This window comes from Notothenia coriiceps, unplaced genomic scaffold (assembly GCF_000735185.1).
Source record: "Notothenia coriiceps isolate Sejong01 unplaced genomic scaffold, NC01 NC01_scaffold00038207, whole genome shotgun sequence".
NCBI lineage: Eukaryota > Metazoa > Chordata > Actinopteri > Perciformes > Nototheniidae > Notothenia > Notothenia coriiceps.
Window position 1 is genome coordinate 328118 of NW_011370908.1, and position 7756 is coordinate 335873.

Consider the following 7756-nt stretch of genomic DNA (forward strand, 5'->3'; position numbering starts at 1 on the left):
ATAAGCAAAACCAAGGACATGATCATTGATTTGAGAAGACATCCCCACATACATGAAATCTTAACAATCGCGAATCAGAAAGTAGAATTTGTGCAATCATCCAAATATCTCGGGACAATTATTGACTTAAAATTGAGCTCTGATCCAAACTGTGAAGCTGTGTGAAAAATGCGGGCACCAGCGTTTGTACTGTCTTAGAAAACTGTCGTATTTTAACATTGACAAAACCATGATGATTATGTTTTATCGTGCTTTTATCGAGTCAATTCTGTTTTCACTAGTGTCATGGTTTGGTAAACTGACGCTAAAGAGCAGAAACTCTCTGAGTCAGATCGTAAAGTGGTCCAGCAGACTGATTGGTGAGCCTTAGCTAAACCTGGAGACCCTGTACCTCAGGCAGTGACAGCGGTTATCCTGCTCCATATTAGACGATGACTCCCACCCTCTGCACTCAGAATTTAAGTTTTTTCCTTCGGGCCGGAGGTTCCTCGTCCCAAAGAGTAGAACGAAGCGGTATGAAAACAGTTTTATTCCGGCAGCTATTGCACAAATTAACACATCATAGGAGTGTCACACAGATGCCTATTTATTTGCCTATTTTATTTTCCACATATTAGTTTGTTAAAGTTTAAATCTCATAATAACTGCTTCATTTTATCATAAAAAGTTTATTAGTATAACTAAACTGAACTGTTGATTAAGATGTTGGAATAAAGAAATCAGCACAGAGCTCACAAAGGTACACACAAATGTAAGTAGATATTTTAAAGTTGTAGAGGTAGGTAAGCATAGATGAGCCCTGGAGTGTTAATAGGGGATTAAAAGGGTCATCTTGGCGAGTTTATTTAAAACAAAATCAAAAATATAAAAATCATATCTCCCCCTCTCTTTTTTCCTTCCTCCACCCCTGCTTGCTTGCTATCCCTCCCACCCTCTCTCTCTCTCTCTCTCACACACACACACACACACACACACACACACACACACAGGGATTGAGTATTTTTCAAGGAGTATTGTGTGTATTGCCTCCCTATCAGGTACAAACTGTTAGAAGTACAGTGCAGGAACCTGAGCGAGATGAGGAGCAGCACAGTGGTTTAAAATATCACATTCATTTTGTTAGTCTCTCTGTCTCTCACCCTCCCTCTCTCCCCTCATTTAAACTCCTGCAGGACAAATATATGGGACAATGGGAGTTAGAACTGCAGGTTAACACAAAAAAACCTTTGTTTACACATTACATTGATCTTTCAAACTCAAGGCTGGAGGATTTGTCACTGTGAGTCTTTCTGGTTTTCTCTCTTTATGTTGTGCTAGGGAATAATTTGCTTAGATATTCTACCTTCGACACAGTTCATCATTTTCTCCTCTCACTGTCTCCTTTCCCATGGCCTAGGTCTACAGCCTTGGGTATTGCGCATTGTTGTTGCCAGTCTATGACCGAGCACAAGCCGCCATGAGGTAGTTTGCTGTTCAGGGACGAAGGTTCCCTGGCGCACATTATTTTCTATGGACGAGAGCTCTAGTTAGATTCAGGGTCCATAATTGTTTAGTCTTACTGATAAAGAATGTTGATTATTACACTCCGAACTAGTTAAAACCTTGAGGTGCAGAAAGAGTTCTTCAGAATNGGCTGAAACAGAGGGGATTATGGGATGCTGCAATGATCTGTTTGGTGTTTGGAGCCAAACACTTCAGAGAAATGTTTTGTATATATCTGAGACCTTTAATATATTGATGAAAAACAGTATGATAGGGGACCTTTAAACAAACAACATATACACACTCACACACTATTGGCTCTAGTTAGATTCAGGTTCCATAATTGTTTAGTCTTACTGATAAAGAATGTTGATTATTACACTCCGAACTAGTTAAAACATCGAGGTGCAGAAAGAGTTCTTCAGAATTGGTTTGGCAACCGCTGTGTCAACTCGTGACACACCACCTGTCTTGTCAATTCATTTCATTTCATTTCAAACCTTTATTTACCCAGGTGTATCCCATTGAGATCATTGATCTCTTTTTCAAGGGAGACCTGCTCAATTCTCCGGCTGTAACTCCAAATAAACCCTCAGTGTTTGCAATCAAAGCTCCAGCTCTCCTCGTGTCTCTCTGAGTCCTGTTTCCAATTGCTTCAGAAGTTTCCCCCACAGCAACAACACATTTTCTTTATTTTGTTTTCCACGCCAGATATTCCCCCCTCAGTGTAGGCGAGGTTCTTAGCTGATAGCCTTAGCGTTGCTGTGCAAAACTGCTGTGACATCATCTTAAACTCCCTTACTCGCATAATCCTTTCATTGGCAACCAAACAGATTACCGTGTGCAGTTTCTCAAGTGCACGGTGTAGTTTTGCTGCTTTATAAAAAATTCAGTTTGGAGTGAACCAAATATTTTAATGGCTATTGATGGTAGTTTCATTTTGTGCAGGATGTCTGGTGTTCTCTAACTGTTAGCTGGCCACAGTGATTTAACTTCCCCTCTGGTGTTGCTTTATTTCGCGTGAAGTCTGAACTGAGGTGGTACCAGAAAAAGTACAATCCACAAACCTTTCTGATGAAAAAACAAAAAAGAGCAGTGTAGCCATGCTGTGACAAATAGTGGAGTATGCAAACATATTTTCCGACATGTTGAACTATTTATTTTAGTTATACTGATAAAGTTATAATTCTGTAGTGTTTACAGCCAACTATCATGCCCAACACAAGCCCTGTTGTTTTGCTGGAACAAAAGACAAAGACAAGTAGCACATTTGAATATCCAAAAGGCTGAAACTTGAAAATTGTTTTTCTTGATAAACGACTTTATAGACTAAACTGCACTGCAAGTGACAAATCAAAAATGAATAATCAAGTACAAATGGTAAGCAAATACGCCTTACAACTCTCCAGAGGTAGATGTTTTGATCTATTTGTTATTCTTACACTTAGACTGATCATAGTTATTATTTTTGTACACAGAGATGTGAAGTGAACTCATGCCTCATTACAGTGACATTAATTCACATTTCTTACTCAATGTCATTTTAATATCAATGTACCAATCTGCCTTAAAGACATGGATTTAATGGTCTTTGAATATGTCAGAGCAACACATATGAAACTATATCTGTGTGCATAGTGCCTTTAAACCCTCTGCCCTTGACTGGTGCCACATTGTGTCATTAGCTTCTCTAATTAGCATACACACTGCATAACCAGTTTCACATTAGGGGTAAAACCAGAGTAGCGTGGCAGTGTGTTTTAAGACAACCAAAACAACCTGTGGTCAATCGACACACATCTTTTGATCAGCTAAATGGCATTTAGATGTAATGAATAACCCGCTCTCACTTTAGGTCCCTACCGAATCATTAGAAATGTGTTCTAACTAAAGCCAACTGCGTTCTGCTCCTCAGTCTGGATGTCTTTCCCCTCGAGGCGTTGCAGCTGACGAGCTATTAGTGCTAATTACAGCTCTGCTTCATTTAGAAACCTCTCATTTAGACGCTGCCACCACACTTCACCTCCAGCAACTCAGATTTTGTGTAAATGAGGAAATGTATGAGCTGAGCATTTTTTGTCTTCTTTTAACTCCTGTGTCTTTGCGGATTAAAGCACCTCTGCAGTCTTTGAAGTGGTACTGAAGCGACACTGTCAGAACACCGTAGTTTTGTTTTTTCTGCCAAACTCACTTGGTATTCAGGCTCATTTTGCATCGGAGGAAAACAACCACAATTTTGAACAGTTCATGTGATGCACTAAGGGTGAAGGCTCGATTTCCTGTCTCAGATGGAACTCCTTGTGTTTTAAAAAGCCCCTAATGCAGTCGATGACCCATTTCTGCTGCCACTGGATCCTTTGATCCGTTTGTTGAGTGAATGCCCAAGCATTTTTGTGGAGATTTCAAAGCAGCAAAAATAAGTCATTATTTCTTCATCTCAGTCATTCAGACAGAATGAGGACACAATCATTCTCTATTTAAATAACTAAGACTATGTCTGAAAAAGTTCACTTTATGTATGGTGTTACACAGTAACTGGCAACAACGGGCTCCAAGGGCTTTCAGACAAAATAGAGCATTCAGATCATGTCCTTATTTCAACACTTGTCGAGTACCCTCATTACTTACACTGCATTCATCAAAAAGTTAGCTACTGCCCATGACATTGTCTAAAAACATGATTAGTTGTTGGTCAAGTGATTAAAGAGGCCCTTTTATTATTTATTTTACTTTAGAGCCTTTAGCAAAAACACTTCTGAAAGAGCCAAAAATGATGACAAGTTAAATTACAGCAGCATGTGAGTCCTGCAGCATTAACTGCCATTATGTAATGTGCAACCCACTCTCTTCAGTCTGCGAACAAATGAACCGACTTTACACATTGGAAAATGCAATCGGTATTTAGTATACACTATTGCAAGCATTTTCCAATGTGTAAAGTCATGTCATTTGTACGCAGACTGAAGAGAGTGGGTTGGTAATGTGATACCCCCCAATATTTGCACAGCAAGAACTTAAAAAGGTCATAATATAAGCTTCACAAATAGGACACAAGCAGGAGACTTTGTTTTACGAGGAGGTCGCCTGTTTTGGAACACGTCGAGGACAAGTCGAGGATTATTGAAAAAGCAAGGACCCAATGACAGATGTTCATCAAACAAAATTAGAAATGAAGTGAGCGAGATGTTCAGAGAGATTCTGGCTGGGATACGGCTGGGTTACTGCTTCACTGGGAAGTTTGTTCCACTTTTTCTGAAAGTGGCAAAAACAACTATAAATATTTCAGGACAAGAAATAAACAAGTCAAGGATTAATATTTATACTCCTAAGGGCATGTGAGTTGTTTTCACGGTTCCTTTGAAATATTTGATCCCAGTCACTACTGAGAGCACTGCGCCAACAAAGCATTAATGAATAGATGTAGTACATAATTGATCAAATCTTGGAGTACAGGGGCATGCGACAGATATGTCTTGCTTTACTGACATGTCATTGATTCTTTCCTTGAGATCATAAAAGCCCCTCACCAAGTTCCGAACAAAGAACTATGACTTTTTAATTCACCGTCGGTCGAGGAAGAGAAAAATAGATAATACAGAATGGAGCTCTAGCAGAATGGCTGATTACTTGCAGCCATGTTATAAAGGAATCACAGTTTTTATAACGAATAACAGCATGAATGTTGTAACAAGAACCAACATTTAGTGATTAACACAAAACGTTTGTAGTCTTCAACCACTTCAGCCTAACAACTGTCTAAAAAAGTGGGAAGCAGCTACGGCCCTAGGAGCCTATTGCTGCAAACATGTTGTAAACACAAAACTGTTTTAAAACTGGAAGATTAGATATTCGGGAAATCATTCCTTAATTGTTAGTAAGATATTTAAGACATACATCTGTGGGGCCCTTTGGAAAGCCAAATAAACTACTTCTGAAAACAAAAAGTCCACAATTCCCTGTTTGGGTGTTTTTAAATAGTCAAATCAGACAATAGACCCTATAGCATTGTCCAACTTCAGTACAGCGAGTAGTGGTACCGCAGGTAAAGCTGTTTGGTAATAGCCAAAAACAGCTGAAGATGCGTGATTTCGCTTTTTAGGTAGAACAATTACAATTGAGCTATTTAGCCAATTAGCCAGGATTTCTGTGCATGGGTTGATTCAGAAAATCTTCACAGGCTCTTACTATTGGATTTAGGCTAAAACATTTTAATTTGTCTTCAGGCATGACAGCGTGTGTTGAAATTGCTGAACTACTTTCGTCCAGTTCGCTTTCATTGAACAGGTGGAAAACAAACTGATTTAAGTATAAATTAATAGTCACTTCAGCTGCAGTTACAACAGGAAGCAGATGGAAACTGTACATGCCTCCCTCCATACTTGCTATTGCAATTATAGCTGATTGATTGTTATTGATGTATTGGGTAGATAGATCCTTTCAAAACTCTTCTGTGTTGAATTTTTTTTTTGATGACCAGATTTCAAACTCTTGACTTTTTTTATATATGATAACTATCCAATCCTGAAAAGGCATATGACGTAATGAGAGATAACAATAATTAGTCAGTAAAAACACAATTATTCTGTATGGCTTTCAAAAACCAAGTGTTTGATGTTGATAGTGTTCTCTGAAGCTGCTGGCAGATTAATGTGTAGGAAGTTAAATGTTTGTTGTTCATACGACCTCTGCTGAGAAATGAGTGGGAGCCTTTTGATGTATCTTATTTTCAGAGTGTGACTTTGTAGCTCCAAGCAATTATAGGTCATGGCCACAGGTTAGATCGGTTAGATCCCACATGGGTTTACTCACACTATAAATGTGCACTTATATAGTTACAGCATGTATTTGGGATAAGAGTGCCCACTGAAGACAACATTCAATGGCCTGTTTTTATTTTGGGAAAAGGGTTAACTGATCTTCTCTTAATGTTGAGACCTTAATCTTAAAATGTAGGACACAAAATAAAGTCCCATCATTATTTATTTGAGAATATTTTCTGTAACAATCTGACTTTATGGCTGAGCCTCAAGAGAAAAAAGGGACAGTTTTAGTGACAATTGATTTGTTCACTTTTCTGATAACATATAATCACACATCCTGTCTAAACCAGAGGACAACAATCCAAAGAAATCCTAAAAAAGTTATTTAAAAAATGTCATAAAAAGAATTGCTTTGCCACTTTCATCATCTGAAGTTGACATATATACTACACTGTGGTAAATTGTGCTCCATTGCAGTGACAGCACAGCAGTGACAAACACGGCCGATAAACATCCGCCGCTATGTGTCACTTCCTGACAGGGATAAAAATAAAAATAAATATTCAGAAGGATAAATGTGGCATTATGTTAGAAAGGCACTGACTCGGGGATCAGTACAACTAAACGTCAAAGGTTCAGGAATTATGAGGAGCAGTTTACTTGCTTCTCTGCAGAGAAGGTGATCGGCTGCAATCTGCCATCCCTCCACGACCTGCACGCCTCCAGAACCCTGAGGCGGGCAGGGAAGATAGTGGCCGACCCCTGCCTCCCTGGATACAAACTGTTCACCCCCCCCCCTCTGGCAGGAGGCTGCGCTCCATCAGGACCAATACCTCTCGCCACCTGAACACTTTCTTCCCCTCCGCTACCGGCCTCTTAAACAAGGCCCAGCCCCCCCACTGACACTTACCTCAGCCACAACGTAATCTCTATGCATTACATTAATAATGCACACAATGTTCAAATACTGCTTACTGCACATATTCTTATTTCATATTTCATAGTTTATATTCTATAATTGCAATCTATTTCGCTGTAAATTACTGCTCTATTTTGTTGCTTTTTAACTATATTTTATTACAGTGTCCTTAAAGATTTTTTGTTTTATATTAGATGTTTTTTTTTATATGGAGATTCTTTGTTTTATATTTTATGTATGCACCACGACATCAAGTCAAAATTCCTCGTATGTGTGACTACAAAAACAGGATAACAGACAGACATATATAACAAATAAATAAATAAATAATAATAATAAATGTTCGCTGTGATATGGTAGATTATTGATTAATCCTAAAATGAGAAAAACAATAGCTTACATGTTCATTAAGTCACAACTCTGACCAATCTTTTACTATTGCTTAACCCTTGTATGGTATTCGGGTCTGTGGGACCCGTTGTCATTATTTAGCTAAAGAAAAATGATTTTTTTTCAAACCCACACTCAATAGCCTTGGCTCATTTTCTGTGAAGAACATATATCAGAACACATTTTCAATGACCACCCACTGTAC

At 38.6% G+C, this 7756-nt stretch overlaps 1 protein-coding gene across 1 annotated transcript in view; it reads right to left on the reverse strand.

Moving 5' to 3' along the window:
• The window catches only part of thsd7ab (thrombospondin, type I, domain containing 7Ab), a 76429-nt gene that overhangs the window by 20112 nt on the left and 48561 nt on the right, over positions 1 to 7756 (reverse strand). The gene's annotated exons all lie outside the window — the stretch shown is intronic.